Source organism: Limulus polyphemus, unplaced genomic scaffold, assembly GCF_000517525.1.
Source record: "Limulus polyphemus unplaced genomic scaffold, Limulus_polyphemus-2.1.2 Scaffold48, whole genome shotgun sequence".
NCBI classification, from domain to species: Eukaryota; Metazoa; Arthropoda; class Merostomata; order Xiphosura; family Limulidae; genus Limulus; species Limulus polyphemus.
Window position 1 is genome coordinate 641,818 of NW_013665658.1, and position 19,582 is coordinate 661,399.

A 19,582-nucleotide genomic window follows, 5' to 3' on the forward strand; every position below is an offset into this window, starting at 1 on the left:
CTAGTAGCTGATTTTCTATACTGCTTTATGGTTGTACTGTACAGTTAGAATGTGAGTAATCTTTGCTTTGGTGGCTGATTTTCTGTACTGCTATATGGTTGTGCTATACAGTTATAATGTGAGTAAACTGTACCTTGGTGTTGGTTTTCTTTGCTCTTTTTTGGTTGTTCTACAATGCTATAATTTGTGTAGTTAACACTTTAGATGGCTGGTTTTCTGTATCATTTTGTTGTTGCAATACAGTTGAATAACTTGGATAGTTGTTGCTTTGGGTGGAAGATTTTCTGTACTGTTTTTGTTGTTGTGATAAAATTTAATATTTTGGGTAGTTAGTATCATGGGTGGCTATTTTTCTGCATCGGTTTTTGTTGTTGTCATAAAATCTAATATTTTGGGTAGTTGGTGATTGAGTAATTAGTTTTCTAAACTGTTTTTGAAGTCGTTCTAAATATTACGATATAAGTAGTTTTTTTTAATATACAAAAGTATTGTATTGCTATTCAGTTGTTTCAAATTGTTGTAATGCAGGTAAATGATAATCTGGTGGACAAGGCGTGGCCTCATGATTAGCACACCCGAATTATGAATCTAGAGAAATATGAATTCTGCACTTTGAGACTACGAATGCCCTATAAGAATGATGGTAATATCCCACTATTCGGTCGGACAACTGTAGTAGAAAGTTGGCGGCGGGTGTTGTTTACTAGCTTCCCTTTCTCTAGTCGTCAGTTCAGAATTACGGAAGGCTATCATAGATATTCGTTGTGTTGTTTTGTGTGAAAATTCAATTTACAACAACTATAATGTGTGTTTCATGTAGTTCTGGATAATTATTGTGTAAACAGTTGGTGTAGTGTGTTGCCGTTGTCGTGGAGTGCTGTGTTGTAGGGTGGGTGTCATCTGAATTGTTATTTTTGGTGTATTATGTTCCATTGTCCTTTTATTCAAGTTATTCATGTCCTTTTTTTGTCTAATGAGCATTGTGAGTGTTTGAATAAGATATCAAGTAATTAGTCTCAGCCTAGAACAAATTGAATAGGTTAACTCTGTAGCAAGGGACAAAGTTGTGGCTAAACAGCAACGTTTAGAAATTATTTCTAGCATCAGATTGAAAACTGTTAACACGATGTTCTATATTTAGATTTTCAATATAAATGACAACGAAATACGAATAACCATTTTTCAGTCTTAAATAAAAACTTACTTTATAATTTTCTAGATTTGTATCTTACTTAGAAATGGCATTTTCTTTCCATCATTCTCTGTTTCGATCCTTCAAATGTAAGTTTATTACTGGTACAATAAATTTAAGTCATTTGTTTGTTATCATAAAAATAAATTTAGGAAATTTTTAAACTATTTTCTTTATAATCCGGAACACTATAGAAACCAAGCTTTAGCCACATGAGGTCAAAACTCGTTTTCTCCATTCTCTGTTTTCTTGACTTTATTGATCATGGATAAAATTAATTACAACGCTTACAAATGCATAATTTTAGCCGACACTGAATATAAAATAAATCGACAGGAATGAAAGTTATATAATGAATTTAATTGTTTAAAAATGTTGAATTCATTATGTACTGCCCACTTTCCTTATTTGCTCAAAATGGAAAATACTCCTCTAACTAATAGATACAACTAATTAAAGATCTTCAGGTTGGAATTGGACTCAAAGTTAGCAAGTTCAGTCATATTTGTTTTTTTCTTTTCGACACTATTTTTAATATACAGAAAAGTATTATTTTATTCTGAAAAATATTTGTCTCACTTTTCAGATCTTCTGTTGCTAATGGTTAAGTTTGATCATGAAATTAAACTCGTAAAGTATAATCTATGTCTTCAACGAAATAACACGCAACTTAAAAGTACCGAGTGGGCGACCCATATAGAAGCTTATTTGAATTTAGTGCTTTGTTAAATCAGAAACTTATGTAAGGGGTTTGTGATTCAGGTTTCTCAGCGGCAGGACTGTACTTCTGAAGTTAGTGGATGATAAGGTTAAGATTTCTAAAGCGTTGTAATAATTACAATTTCTGCAAAATTGAGATTTAGAACGTTAAGAGCAACAATTCATTTCGTATTATTTTTAATTTAGTTCCAACAAATTTATGGATTTTCTTACAAACTAATCCGACTAAAATCGATAATATTGCGTATTTATACTAAAAAAAGTGTTGTGAAAGATACAAAAATGTACATCTATACATATATTATAACTTCCATGTCCATTAAATTACACAGAGTGAGCCAGTGGTTAGAGTGTCATACTGGGATCTGGGATTTCTTACATCACGTTTTTTTGTTGTTGCTTTTTTTTGCAGCAAAATAAAAAAAATAAAACTATTACTAAAAGTATTGCGCTACGCACTTTGAAGTCATAAGTGTGTTATAAAAGTGGTGGTTAAATCCCACCAATCTGTCTGACAAGAGCAACTCAAAAGTTAGCGGTGAGTGGTGGTGACAGCCTTTCCTCTAGTTCAGCGGTTTTCAAACTTGACTAACCCGAGGACCACTTTTAATTTAAATTTTTTTCCCGGACCTTCAAACTTGTCGATGTTTTTAGTTTTGAAAACAAAGAGAAGAATCCATGTATATGAAAGCTGTAATTCAAAATTAAATGTTTGGATTCCTATAAATTTAATTTTACAAAAAAATTTTCATTCTATAAATGATATTTTTAAAATTATTTTCATGAAATTTCGGACATGAGTTCTGACCCCCTGGAGTACCCTCGCAGATCCACAGTTTGAGAAACGCTGCTCTATTTTATCACTTTAAAATTAGGGTCGGCTAGGTTCTCGTGTAACTTTTTGCAAAAGTCCACGAAGAAAATACATAGTATCTGCAATACTCTTGGTTTTTTTAAAATACCCGAAACAGATACGAAGATGACAAACGATACCACACGCCAGCAAAATATGTTAACTCTGTGAATTTGTTTTTCATTTGTAAACTCAAGAAAACTAGAAAATGTGAAGAATGCTTTCTGGAAGAGAAGTACAATGGATATCAATGTCATCATCAGGCCCGACCACCTGTTTTTATGTGTCATCTTCTGGCAACTGTCGAAAGCTGTGGGAAAAAGAGCGCGATTCACTGCTGTGAAATTGGCGGCGAAGAGTATGTATGTGTTTTGTGGGATTATTTGTCCTACAGATATTACAGATAACCGCTGCTGACAACTACAGTTGACACTAGATCAACCCAACCGGGCTTTATCTTTAAACCGAAAGATTGTTTTTTACTGTCGAAGAATCTTAACTGATGTTACTTTTTATGAAAAATGCCACTATTCTGCAGTAACTTCACAGCATATTGAAAATAGGACAGCAGGAAAAGTTGGGATGAAAAATGTACTTCTATCGTCATTCTTATTTTAAATAAAAACATCATAGATTCTATAGATATTTTTGAACTGAATGCCAATTTTTAACATCATACAAACAATCAATAAAGATTAATAAAGTTAGGCTTTGTGCCTATTTATGGTATTGTTAAAAAATATAAAAAAACTAGGATTTTGTGGCTATTCATGGTATTGTTAATAATAATAAATAAAACTAGGTTTCTGTGACTATTCGTTGTATTATTAATAATAATAAATAAAACTAGGATTTTGTGGCTATTCATGGTATTGTTAATAATAATAAATAAAACTAGGTTTCTGTGGCTGTTCGTGTTATTGTTAATAATAATAAATAAAACTAGGGTTTTGTGGCTATTCATGGTATTGTTAATAATAATAAACAAAACTAGGTTTCTGTGGCTATTCGTGGTATTGTTAAAATTAATAAATAAAACTAGGGTTTCTGGGGCTATTCATGGTACTGTTACTAACGTTCAATAAAACTAGGTTTCTGTGGCTATTCATGGTACTGTTACTAACGTTCAATAAAACTAGGTTTCTGTGGCTATTCATGGTACTGCTACTAACATTCAATAAAACTAGGTTTCTGTGGCTATTCGTGGTATTGTTAAAAATAATAAATAAAACTAGAGTTTTGTGGCTATTCATGGTACTGTTACTAACGCTCAATAAAACTAGGTTTCTGTGGCTATTCATGGTACTGTTACTAACGCTCAATAAAACTAGGTTTCTGTGGCTATTCATGGTACTGTTACTAACGATCAATAAAACTAGGTTTCTATGGCTATTCGTGGTATTTGCTAACAATCAATAATACTTCATGCTTTTGTAAATAACGATCAATAAAGTTAGTGTTTTGTGGGAACAAAGGTATTTCATGGTGCTGTCAATGGTAAATCCAAAGTAACAAAATAAGAACACAAAAAAACATAAAAAACAGGCATTAAAAATATTCTAGAAACAAATTATACTTTATCACCTAACAACGAATAAGACATATTCCCAATATTGTAAACAAAATCATAATTAAAAACAAAATATTAGAATTTTTCATTTTTCGTTAAATTAAAGACGAAAACAGAAAGAAAGAGTTCGAAGTTATGCTACCCACGTGTGAAAGAACTGTAAAGACGTCAGCTGCTCATTAAACCAAAATACTGACGTGTCAGTTTGACTGCTTTTTTCTACTGAAAGTGTGTTGAGAGATTTTCTGAGGTGTTTTATATATATGTTCTAAAACTGTAGTCTCTTTACAAACAAATATTTATACACTAATATTCTTAATAGATAATACACTTTGAGGGAGAGATAAACAAAATTAGTTGAGTGCATTTCATAATTTTGTTTCTATTTAAAAATAAAACAAAAGTATTGCTCACTACTTCCGAAAGAAGAGGGCCTAGTGGTTAGCGTGCCGGATAATGGATTGAGTTAAGGTTGTGTGGTTCGCAATTCTACACTTTTGGGCCGTGTGTGCGTTGCAGTAATGATGGTTAAATCCCATTATTCGATTATAGAAGCCATGTGTTGGTGATAGGTAGTGTTTACTAGCTGTTTTCCCTCTAATCTATCACTTCAAAATTATGGACGGCTAACGTAAATAGCCATCGAGTAGTTTTTAGCGTAATCCCACATAAAACAGCAATATTATTTTCATACTGCCGGAACAGAGTAGTTTCGACTTCTGTATGAATGTCCGTGTATCTTTCAGTGTGTGTACATCACAACACGAAAATTTTCTACACCTGATTTTGATCAAGTTTACTGCTAAGGCTGAGTGTCCACATAGATCAATCGATTAACTTTTGGTAAATATATGTTAAATGTCAAGGTCACACTGAAGGTCAACCACTTTTAAGCCAATGGGGATTTTTGGAAAAAAATTCCAAACTTCAAAACAAATTAGATAGAGATATGATCTTTCAAGCAGAGCTACATTTTTCAGGATGAGGAATCGTTTGGTTGGCCATTGCAAAACTCAAAAACACTTTAGGGCAGAGGATGAACTCTCGTTTTGACGCATTTTAGCTCTTAACTTAAGCTGTACTGATAACTTTTATTTTATGAAACTAGTCAAGTGTATAATTGATCAAACGTACAAAATAAACTAACTGAACTTATTTTGTGGAATTCTTCGTCAAGGTAAAGATAAAACAAAAACTATACAACATAGCTTGAATAGAAATATTTCACAGAATTAAGATCCACGTGGTGAAAACTGCAGAACACATTTGACAGTGTAATAATCATTATGGTAAAGTAACAAAACCAACATAACCTCCTAATAATATTAAAACGAACGAGGGATATGATTAAATTGCCTGACAGTGAATCAGGGAGTGTATAGTTCGCGTCCTGTTGTCGCAAGTTCTCGCTGCGCAATTATGCCGTGGGTGCGTTATAAGAGTCACAGTCAAAACCTATTATTTGGTTAGGGCACACTAAGCATTGACTATTGGTACTGTTGATTAACTGTCTTCCTTCTAGTCTCTTAATTCAAAATTAAGAACGCCTAGCGCAGAAAGTATATATGTATCTTTGCACGAATATCCGAAACAAACAAACAAATAATGTATTATTATCAGCAAAATAGGGTAACAGTATCAACACAAAAATATAATAGTAATACCAAAACAAGGTAATGGAGCTAACATAATAATGTAAGAAAGCTATAATAATTATGTGATAAAATTAGCTATGATAATAGATAAAAGATATTTGTCATAAGACATTAACATTCTTAATCTAGTCCCTTAGGGATTTTCAAGAACTAGAAGAGTGTATAATAACAGTATTCCAACTACACAATATCTGTCATATCCATTGCCGACGACGCGTTTCACTTAATCCAGAACTCATCAGTAAAACTAGATTACAGTGGAACACAGTTAACGTAAGAGAGTAACAGTATTGACGTAACTATGGTAGATTTAACATTAAAAGCAGCATAATCATAATATTATCGCAGAATGGACATATAATACTACTACAGAGGAACAGCGTTAGTTGTAATCAGTAGAACAATGTACATTATCAGCAGCATTGTTATTTAGAGGTGATCTAATGTAACACATGTAACATAGACACGAAGTACCGATATTTACAAATTAGAGCCTCATTGTAACGTTATTACAGAAGGAAGATAACAATGAAGAAGTGTTATAATAATGTATCAGGATAGACGTAACACTGTAGCAACATCATAATAATATTGAAATCATCAAAATGATGGATACAATTCAAAATATCAATGTTAGAGAATCTAACAATGAAATAGAAAAAGCCCAATAACGTAATAACATTCATATAACAATGTGACAGAATTAACTCTACTCGCAATCTGTGGGTCACGAGTTCGAATCCCCGTCCCACCAAACATGTTCGACCTCTATTCAGCCGGGGGGGGTTATAATGTGACGGTTAATCACACTATTTGTTGGTAAAAGAGTAGCTCAAGAGTTGGCGGTGGGTGGTGATGATTATCTGTCTTCCCTATCATCTTTCACTGCTAAATTAGGGACAGATAGCGCATATAACTCTTGTGTAGCTTTGCGTGAAATTCAAAACAAGCCAAAACCATAGTCAACCTGACAGTTTAAAATATTAGCAGAGCAATTTATTAAAACTAGCATAACAAGGTAATAGGCTCAGCTTGGCATTGTAACAGAGCACCCATAATAATGTAACAGGTTCAGCATGACGTTGGAACAGAAATACTATAATAATATCGTCAAACTGTACATAATGCTATAATTACAACGGATATAATTACATCCTGTCGTTGTAACTTCGAACTGTTTCAAATTGGAATTTTTCTTTGTGTAATACACTTCTAATGGAGTATGAAAAGCAAAAGAAAAACATACAAAACGAAATGTTTAGAGTTCCACACCAAAGGTGCAATACAAAATTTAAAACATGGCCTAAAACTGTTTTCCTAGCTTAACAAGGTGGCGACGTTGATCTTCAGTTCGTATACGCACTGGATTCGATAGCTATGGCCTTCGAGCGTTTCAAATTTATATCAGGTTTGAAGTGACCTTTCGATTATGATATCGAATACATTTCTTAGCGCTTACAGAATAAAAGTATATAACATTACTTGAGAGTGCGTTGGTTGTTTTATGTAACTCCTGAGAACCACAGTATTGTGACATTGCGGATATTTTTAAAGGGAGTAAAGAGGAAGGTAGAGTACAAAGCGACTAAAGAGAATGGATAGAGTACACCTTCATGAAAGGCAGCTGATTGGCTATATTTTTAAAGGGAGTAGAGAGAAAGGTAGAGTACAAAGCGACTAAAGAGGAGGGATAGAGTACACCTTCATGAAAAGCAGCTGATTGGCTATATTTTTAAAGGGAGTAAAGAGGAAGGTAGAGTACAAAGCGACTAAAGAGGAGGGATAGAGTACACCTTCATGAAAGGCAGCTGATTGACTATATTTTTAAAGGGAGTAGAGAGAAAGGTAGAGTACAAAGCGACTAAAGAGGAGGGATAGAGTACACCTTCATGAAAGGCAGCTGATTGGCTATATTTTTCAAAGGAATTGCATTTTGCCATTATAAAACTACAAATTAGCACTACACAACGGACAGATTCTCCGCAAGATGGTAATTGGGTTTACATGCATAATAAACAATAACACAAGCCTGCGAATTTAAACTTCATAAAAGTTGTTTTGGTTTTAATAACGGATTTTCTATAATTCAACTACGCATACTTCGAAAATATTATTAATATTTTTTCTATCATGTAAGGTTTTTTTACAAATCAGGAAAAAGAAAAATTACTTAGATCAAATTATTATTTCGTTTACCACAATTAACATTTTTGTCTTATTATTATGTTTAGGTTCTAGAATGATCGATACGTCTCTCACGTCGCGATTGATCTAGAGAAATCTATAGCTAGTGGTTGTCAACATTTTAAGCATAACAAAATTTGACCCGATTTCAATGGAAATGATTCACTTATAGAAAGTACATATGATGTTTTGTGAAAAAATCTGTACGTGATGGAGAAAAATGTCTGCCATTTTCGAATCCAGCGTATAGGAATTACTGTAGAACATGTAAACATTTCAAAACAATAAAACCATCGCAGACCTGTGTTATTGGCATATGAACTGTCATTATTTAGGCACATGCAATCAGAGATTACAGATAAAAATAGCTATAACTTCACATTGTGAAAGAACATACTAAACCCGGATGAAGATTACGCTTTCTTTACTGCTTCTGGGGTAAACCAAAGTGGCTAAAATTCATTTAATTATCACTTCACTGGAATATTTAATTCAATAGAGATTAATTGAGTTCTTAAAATGTGAACCCAGAAAAGGCTGTTGCCTCTTTTTGTATGTTACAGTTGAAATCTTCGCAGTGAAACGTCGTAGAAACCAAAAGTGACCAAAATACAATGACGTAGGATTCTTCGAAATAAAACAATGTTCACTTCATCATGTTTTTATATATATGTAAACAACCTCTCTCTGTGTATTTGTAGAATAATGGAGAATCAGCTCTTTTCAAACTCTTATTGATAAACTGTACACCAACCAGATACGCCTGAAATATTTCTACACAAGATGGCGCTTCATAATGGAGCCTACCTCCGGTTCTAAATTATAAAATTAATCCTTTGACGGATTTCTTGAACTTTTTCGCCTATTACCGAATAAACTTCTTTTGCTTCCGTTCTCAGTTATAAAAACTGGAACAAACAGACAAAATGGCATTAACATATACGTTAGTCAAAGACTTACAACATACAATTACCGTATTTGTTAACTTGTGTTATTTAATTTCAACATAACAAACTTGGTGTGATATTTGTTCTTTATAATTATATTATATGCTTATGTTGAAGGTATACGCACCTTATAAATTGGGCCAGTATTTGGGGAGTACATACATACCAAAAAAAGAATCATGTATGGGATATACGTAATTGCTAAAATAAATCTATACTGAAGATTACACGTATTAGAACAGAGCCTAGGATGGTCAACGGGGGGGGGGGATTCCATAAACCAGTTTAATTTAGATAGATATCGATGATTGAAGCTCGGCACAAATTATAAAATGAAAAAAATAATAATAAAAAACATGACATGATGAACTCTATATGGATTATACTATGGTGGTACCATACTAAGCATTATACCATCCTTCTTATATTTACTCGTCATTGTAGGAATGTCATTTTTAATTTGAGAATCGCTAGTGAGATCATCTTGTAATGTATCTTGCATATGCTTCAACTTCAACATTACATCTTTGAGCTTTACTCTGCCTTTAGTTTCACACAATATTGAAACTAATGATTTCTTATATATGATTTCAATACCACTTTTAGAAGATAATTATGCTATTATGTCCGTTGTTTTATGTTTCGTTGTCAATGTAGTAATCAACCGATGAATATCTGATTCAGCTGGTTTGTCAAATTGGTTGGAATATCTTTGAATAAGTTCTTCCTTCATCCGAACTGGACCCACAGTTTAGCTTAATTACTACACTTAAACCATCACGTGCACAGTCATATCTAGAACATTTCAAGCATGTTTCATTGCTACATCATGTTACTTTACATTTAGAAGTTACTTTCTTCGCGTTGGCTCTCATGGTCTCGGGTCAGTTCACGGGTCAGGTCCAGCGACCTAGACAATAGTGCCAAACGCCTTATTTTTGTCTAATCAAAACAACCCACACTTTTCCGAAATGATTCATGATTATTTTTTTACCCATATCAAGATGCCGGGCTGGCTCATGTGGCAGGTGTTAAAATAGACTCATGTCGAGGAGTATATATACCTATCAAAATAAACCCATATTGAGATATACGTGCGTACTAAAATAGACTCATGTCGAGGAGTATATATACCTATCAAAATAAACCCATATTGAGATATACGTGCGTACTAAAATAGACTCATGTCGAGGAGTATATATACCTATCAAAATAAACCAATATTGAGATATACGTGCGTACTAAAATAGATCCACGTGAGAGATATACATACCTATTAAAATATACCCATATTGAAGAATAGATACACACTAAAATAGACCCGCGTGGGGAGTATACATAATTACTAAAATAAACCCATATTATTAGGTATAGAATATACATTTAAATGCCTAATGATTATAAAAAGTAAATTGCTAGAAAAACAACAGATAATTATAAAGATTTTAGGCTAACACAGTTTATGGTCAGTACTGCCTAAAGGTTTTATATATAAAACCATAGCCAACTTAAATATATATTGCTGTGATCTATGGTAACCTTCCTTTTATAATTGAAGTGTTTGTAATCAGAACAAAATAGCTCTTTTCCTAAACAGGCAGATTAAAATGGTTTCATTGCTTTAAGAATCCTCTTACGTTTTCAGTTTAAGGAACTCCCTTTGATAGCAAAATACTTTAATTTTTTGTCCTACGATGGTTCAACGGTAAGTTTGAGAGTTTACAAACACTATAATTCGGGATTCGATCCTTACAATGGACACAACACAGACACCCATTGCTTATATTTACTTTCTCGGCTCATTAATCAGATAAAAACGAGGTAGAGACGATGCTACTTTCTGACGTCTCGAAGTTTTCAGTTACAAATGGATTTTAATTAGTGGAGAAAGAATATATTATCAGTTTTAGACTCCACTGTAGTGCCGGTTTCTCTATCACTTGGACGTGAAATAGAATGGATAAGTGAACAACCAGTATTCTTAAATTGCTGTGAAGCTTTGTATTTTGAGTTTAACACTATTTGTTGAGTGTAAAATAATTATTTTTTTAGTCACGATATGTCAACGAAATTCAGTTGTTTATCAAACTCTTGCCAAGCTTTGTGTTTAAAGCAGCATCAGTCATGCCACCTGGTAATTTTTTATTTTTGTATTTCCCCTTGCATGTTATTAACACTGTTTCTGGTAATGTTATCCACTTTTTATTTAAGGTACAGTAGTGTTTTGTTTTAAGTTTTTATATTGTCTTCGCCTACAACGAAATGCAAGAATGTTTTTGTTTTTAAACTTTTTTTTAGTTATTCTTTTCGCTAACGAATGCATGAAAATATATGTAAAAACTTTTTTCAAAAAAAACAACAACTTATAATTCCACTTCAGTTACTTAATAATTTATATGTTAAGTAGAAGCACTACCACGGTCAATAATTCATGGAACCTTTTAGAGATTACTCTTAAGAAGATTTATTACAATGAACTAATTAGGCTCGTATAAAACGCCTTTCAGGACATCAGTTATTACAGAAACACCTAGAAAAACGTTTACTACAAAGTTTTGGTTTATAGTCTTCACATTTAAAAGTCTACTAGAAAATTATTAGGCTGTTTGACGCTGACTTGAAAAAAGGCTTCACGATGTAAGACATGATTGCGTGAGAGCTGGTTGCTATTGATGGTGTTTTGGGACTTTTTTGATAGTTCCTCCGTCCATTAAACTCTATTAAATCTCTATTGGAGAGCACGAATACACTCCCAAGATATTTATGAGTATTTGTGAACTATTTTACGTTATTAGCTAGATTTGACAATAGATCACCAAAAGGCTCGGGCTGGCTTAATCACTTGTGTTATTCAGCCACTATTACAAGCCATATATCATTTTGAAATATAGTCATAAATGGATCATGTAGCTGTGTCAAAGTTTGATTATTTTAATTACAGTCTATAGCCATTCTTAAAAGTGACGGAGAAGAATATTCTGGAATATTCAGTTTATACTCTACGATATGACACGAATAGCGTTATTAGACAATTTGTTGAATATTTTCATTTCTTCACAAACCTTTATGAGAAGTAGTTAAAAAAATAAGTAGAAGATTAACGAGCGTGGATGAAGGAAAGTCGTTCCTTGCACGGCGCTGGTTATAACATTTCTTATTTTTTCAAGCAGGAGAAATAAGTTTCATGTCTAAAATGAAAAGAAAAATTAGATTTGTTGAAAAACTGGAACAATTCACAAGAATTACACAAATTCTTTCAGCAGTATTATTAATTTTTGATAAAATCTGAAAAAAACAAAGAAAAATAAAGGTTCTTCGCAAAACAGAACGAAATCAAAACAATTAGGAATATGGAAAAAAATTTAACGTAGAAGAACGGGTTACAACTTTCAGTGGAAAAGTCCAAAGGAGTTACGTCGTACATAAAAACCTTGGAACCTAAGGTAAGATATTATGTCATATAAGGAAAGTTATGTTGAAGCAGTAGGAAATATATTAAATAACACCATCTTTCAGAAACATAGTAAAGCTTCTTGAAGATTAATGAAATTATACGAGATTTATAACATTATACATAAAAGACCAATATTTGATTATGTTCACTATCCTCCTCCTTGATGTATAATATTACAAATATTTTATTATGCTCACTATCCTCCTTGATGTATAATATTACAAATATTTGATTATGTTCACTATCCTCATTGATGTATAATATTACAATATTTGATTATGTTCACTATCCTCACTGATGTATAATATTACAAATCTTTGATTATGTTCACTATCCTCATTGATGTATAATATTACAATATTTGATTATGTTCACTATCCTCCCTGATGTATAATATTACACATCTTTGATTATGTTCACTATCTTCATTGATGTATAATATTACAGTGAACATAATCAAAGATTTGTAATATCATACATCAAGGAGGACAGTGAACATAATCAAAGATTTGTAATATTATACATCAAGGAGGATAGTGAACATAATCAAAGATTTGTAATATTATATATCAAGAAGGATAGTGAACATAATCAAAGATTTGTAATATTACACACCAAGAACAGATAGTGAACATAATCAGAAATTTTTAATATTACTCATCAAGGAAGGTTTTGTTTTGTTTTGAATTTCGCGCAAAGCTGCACGAGGGCCATCTGCGCTAGCCGTCCCTAATTTAGCAGTGAAAGACTAGAGGGAAGGCAGCTAGTCATCACCACCCACTGCCGATTCTTGGGTTACTCTTTTATCAACAAATAGTGGCATTGACCGTCACATTATATCGCTCCAACGGTTGAAAGGGCGAGCATGTTTGGTGAGACTGGAATTCGAACTCGCAGGTTGCGAGTCGAGTACCGTAACTACCAGGCCATCGAGGGAGGATGGTACGTTATATAAACAAAAATACAGCGAGTTATAGAAACATTTAGGTAGTGTGTTATATAGATAGAAATACAATGTGATATATAAATAATTGAACTACTGTGTTATATAAACAGTTCTACAGTGTGTTATATAAACAGAACTAGTATATTATATAAATAATTCAACGGTGTTTTGTAATCAAAACCACATCGTGTTATATAAACAGGTCTTGGGTTTGTTATAAAAACAGGCAACATTGTATTATATAAACAGGTGTTGGGTTTGTTATAAAAACAGGCAACATTGTATTATATAAACAGTTCTACAGTGTGCTATATAGACAGAAATATCCCTAAAAAATGGTTCAAGAACTTACATGGTTCTGCAAAAGTTACAAATGAAAACAAATCTAGAAGGTTATGAGCGTAAAGTAAAGATAGGCCTAAAGCTAAAGAAACAATGGAATCCATCAGGTTTAACATTTATAACAAAATCGTTTGACTTTCTATTCCACATTCCTCTTAATCTGTCCATTTCTTATTTTAGATCAACTGTGCTTAAATATAGCATTCCAGAGCTATATCTTCCTACACAGAATTCACTGATCAGGAAGTCTTCCATTCAGTACTGTAACTCGTCAGCTGGGCCAGATGATGAGAGACAACAATTTGTCTCAAGCGCTATATGTATAGACACACACACACATACCGCAATACTTTAAACGTTAGGGTTTAAACAACGAAAGTTGGCGAACTAGTAGAAACCAATATGCCTAACATCCCTGCTAAATATCACTGCGAAGTTTTGTTTCCCGCCACTGCCCAGGGTTTCAGATAAACTTTTGTTTCTGATCGTCTAGCGCAGCTGACTAGTTTTGGTATCGAACGAAAGCTCTTCTGGGCGGTAACTAGTGGGAGGCAGAATATAAGTCTGGAATACTATTTGTAAACATCTCTGTGATTACCTATTATTTACCGACTAACAGAAAAACCTCAGTGTTAGGTTCAGTAGTACAGATAACGATTATTTGGTATTCAAACTTAAATACTGAAATTTATTTTGTATCTGTATTTATGTATTGAATTAATGGCAAAACTACTACGGCTATTTGCAGTCATTTTTAATTTTGAACGGCTGACCTGACAAAAGGCAGCCAGTCAGTAGCATAAAAATTATATTTTTTGCTCTGTATGCCCATCATATACATTTTATTAGAATGATTTTTCGAGACAAATATTAATGTTACCTCTTTCTGTATTTTGTCCTTGAGCCTTTTATGTTAAACTTATGTTTATGTACTTGTCCAGATTATTAACCATACGTGTTAAAGGTTAAAATAATACTGTTTCTCTGGTGCTCTTGAGTTAAAGTACGTCCTTGGAACTTTTTGTCGGAATGGTGGCTAGGAAAAGTTTTCCTACAGTAAAAAAGAAGTGAAAAAGCTCTACAATGTATTCGAAGATCAGGGTTCAAGAGCGATCTGGAAACTAGCGAATTTTTGTAAAAATCTCGTTAAAAGTATGTCATATAATATCTTTAAAGAAAAGGTGGAATGATTTTGTTTATCAATACAGAAGAAGTTTCACAAAAAAAAGGAAAAATTGTGAACGTTTTGGAAAACCAGAAACAAAAATCAATTCCAAGATTTAAAACTTAAAACTTGTTGTGACGAAAAACAAAAAGCAGAGATAATCTTATTACTATTACAGGAAATTGAAATATAAAACTAAGACATCAAAGGTAGCCTTTAGATGCAGGTAAAAATTTGTTATGAAGTGTTTCTAAAGATGTAGACAGTGAATATAAAACTAAGACATCAAAGGTAGCCTTTAGATGCAGGTAAAAATTTGTTATGAAGTGTTTCTAAAGATCTAAACAGTGAATATAAAACTAATTCAAAGGTAGCCTTCAGATGCAGGTAAAAATATGTTATGAAGTGTTTCTAAAGATCTAGACAGTGAATATAAAACTAAGACATCAAAGGTAGCCTTTAGATGCAGGTAAAAATTTGTTATGAAGTGTTTCTAAAGATCTAAACAGTGAATATAAAACTAATTCAAAGGTAGCCTTTAGATGCAGGTAAAAATATGTTATGAAGTGTTTCTAAAAATGTAGACAGTGAATATAAAACTAAGACATCAAAGGTAGCCTTTAGATGCAGGTAAAAATATGTTATGAAGTGTTTCTAAAGATGTAGACAGTGAATATGAAACTAAGATGCACCTAGAGGATATTTTAAACTTCTCAAGGGCAATAATATTCAAAACAGAATATAAGCTTCGAAGTAGAATGAGTATTTATTGCATATGTAATACGTATATGTATATATTAATAACGTACTGAACAAATAAACCAATAATAAAATTTGATATGTTTTCTTTTTAACTCTCGGTGGTTTGAGAAATATACTTGTTCTTATTCGACGCTGAGTGTAACTGGCATGAAATAATAGATTACTCGGATCTTTCCAGTTCAGCCACCTTATCTCTATTATGTTCAGTCTGTATTCGTTCTCCAGCCAGTGTTTCGGTATTCCAGAGAGCAGCACGCTCATGCTATGAATATTTCATGCTCAAACCCACGAGGGCAGTAGAAGATAAACAGTGCAGCAAGTTAAAAATATTTTCTTAGGTTTTCCTTGACCAATGTGATCTTAATATAAGGTGTTTATACATTAACATAAATTATTTATATCCTAATACAAGGTATTTATATCTTAGCATAACGTTTTCATATGTTAACATAATGTATTTAGATATTTGAATAAATTACTTATATATTAATATAAGATATTTATACCTTAACATGCGGTATTTATAACAAGGATAATGAAAAGGCAGCTGCTATCACATTAAAGCTGCTTATGTCTAATTAATTGCATCATTCTATGAATTAGGGAAATAATGTTGCATTTCCCAATAACTGGAGTTCAGTGATTTGTAATTTAAAATCAGCACGATGCGATACCTTATGATATTTCCTTGATTCTGTCCGTTTGTAATGTCATCTTTTATTTCTCATACTAAAACCTGTTAGGAAAGAAAACAGAAATCATCGGAGTATCAAAGAACTGGACATAGCAGGTGACTCATAGGAATGAGAGTTTTAAACAAAACAATTAGACAAGAATGCAGCGCCACAAATGTAAAGGTTACACAGAGGAAAAGAACAACAACAATAACTACTACTCTTCTTATGGCATCACTGAGTTATACAGGAATGGTGCTTTTATTATTTACAGAAGTGCGCGAGCTATGCGGCTGTTGTACAAAACTCGTTCTTTCAATTGTGTTCTATGCTGTCGAACTCTGTTGATATGGCGTCATTGTTGAAATTAAGTAGGCTAAATTACAGTTGTATTAAAGTTGTGTTATATTTGTACAAACACGTGCTTTCTTCACAAATCAACTCCTCGTTAATTGTTTTAAGATATTTTATGACTATTGTTATCTTTAGGTATTCTTTAAATACTCCGACAGGATTATACAAAATTAGTTTTTCGCGATAAAAAGGATAACGATACTTAAGATGAACAACATTATTAATTTATAGCAGAAGGGAACACAGATAAAAATTTCGGAATCCTACAAATACCATTTTCAGTATCTAAGGCAAAATAAAAGAATTACATCATTCCTAAGTGAATAACTAAAATACATTGGTGCAATAATGATAATTTAATTAAAACTAAAACACTTAGAAAGGAAAATACTGTACATATTTTAAAATGTGCAATATGAAAGAAGACTGAATGTTATTCGGTGTTAGTGAAAGTTGTTTGATGGAGAGGGTTTCTTTAATTAGTAGGCCTAGCATGGCCAGATTGTTTGGGCACTCGACTCCCAATCTGAGGGTCGCGGGTGCGAATCCCCCTCCCACTAAACGTCTTCGCCCTTTCAGCCGTTGGGGCGTTATAATGTGACGGTCAACCCTAGAGTAGCCAAATAGTTAGCTGTGGGTGGTGATGACTAGCTGCCTTCCCTCTAGCCTTACACTGTTAAATTAGGGACGGCTAGCGCAGATAGCCTTCGTGTAGTTGTACGCGAAATCCAAACCTTTATTTAATTAGTAATTCTAGATCAGTATTAGCACTGCAAAAAATACTGAAATGTGTAGAGTATTTTTGTTTATGACTCCTTTATTATCTACGAGTTTTAGTTTTAATTAAATTATCGTTATTGCACCAATGTGTTTTAGTTATTTACTTAGGAATGATGTAATTCTTTTATTTTGCTTTAAATACTGAAGATGGAATGAATATTGAACGGTTTTACCGTCGTCATGGTGATATAATGTAACTAATCACATTTTTCGATGAATATGTTCTTGAGTCTCAATAATAAATCGTTTACGGATTTACTGTTCAGTTAGTGATACCTGCAGAAGGGCATTGTCCGAAACGTTGTATCCACAAGTATATTTATATATTAATATATATATATTAACTCCTTAATGGTTTGACCTATAACATACTTCTTTTTATCTCAATAATAAAGAGGCCATTACATTGAAAGATACAAACCAGTTAATATCATCAGCGATAAAACTGGACGAATAGTTTCTTTGAAAGATTTAAGGATCCCCATTGACTGATGAGTACGTTCAAATTAAGATATCCTGGAATGTATATATAAAAAATCTTAATAATGTGGGAGTGATGGTGGCTCAAAGCTTAGTTTCACTGGTATGGCCAACAACTCGTTCTACACGGCATAATTTATATATATATATAAGGAAGAAGACGTCTTACTAGACGTCTACTCCAGCAGAGTTTTCCATAGTCGCGTAATCTTCCCAAGTTAGTGCACTTTGAGACTGGAGTGTCTGACGTGTGATCTGAAAGGTTTAGCTATCGATTAGACGTATACTTCTCCTCAAAAGAAACCACATAGCTTTGTATGAGTGCGTTGCTCACTATATGTCTGATTTTAAAATATCAATATTTTGAAGTTCGTTTGCTGTCTTCTTTCATGCATATTTCTAAAAATACAAAAATGTGTATAATCCTTTTTTTTTCAGGTTTAGATTTTTATTTTCTTTTATTCAATTCAATAACTATATCTTATAAGTCCTATGCGGACGAGTTAAAATGATATCGCTCCGGTTATATCGGCTGTAACAGGAATATTATTGTGAATTAATTATATGTTAGTGGGGGCTACTACAGTGCTTTATTTGCTTATACAAACACTTGTATAAATCAAAATCACTGAGCTTGTTTCTAATAAGACGTTTTTACACCATCTGGCGAAGGCTGAGAATTTAATAGTAACAAAACTGTACTTCTCTTATTTTTGTAGCTGTGGAACTTACCTGACAAAGTTAAAATTTAATGTCGCTGGCAACACAAGATGAAAGCTCACAAACAGAGCAGTTATACGGAACTCTTGTACGCCATACTTATGTACTGATGGTAGAAAGACACTAGAAGTGAAGGAGAACGACCTCTGTAATGACGGTAGAAAGATACAAGAAGTGAAGGAGAACGACCTCTATAATGACTATAAGTGTCTTATTTTAGATTAGAAAAGGAAATTAGCGCTGCTGACCTTCATAAGATTCTAAATTCTGTTTTATACGATGTTTTGAAGTAATAAGATTTTATAATATAACCGTTTATATATTATTTTGGATAATTACCATAAAATATTTAAACAAATGAAATATCTGAGTTTCCATAAGATACCAATCCTGTCGTTATGATAATTAGAAACTTAAAGGAAACCTCTGCAAAAAATTTAATGTAATTGGTAGAAGAAATCACGCATAGGTTAATTATAAACACAATATGTCTGGGCGTTAACCCTCTGTAATGACGGTAAAAAGATACAAGAAGTGAAGGAGAACGACCTCTGTAATGACGGTAGAAAGATACAAAGAAGTGAAGGAGAACGAAAGTGTCTTTCTACCGTCATTACAGAGGTTGTTCTCCTTCACTTCTAGTGTCTTTCTACCGTCATTATAGAGGTCGTTCTCCTTCACTTCTAGTGTCTTTCTACGGTCATTACAGAGGTCGTTCTCCTTCACTTCTTGTATTTTTCTACGGTCATTACAGAGGTCGTTCTCCTTCACTTCTTGTATCTTT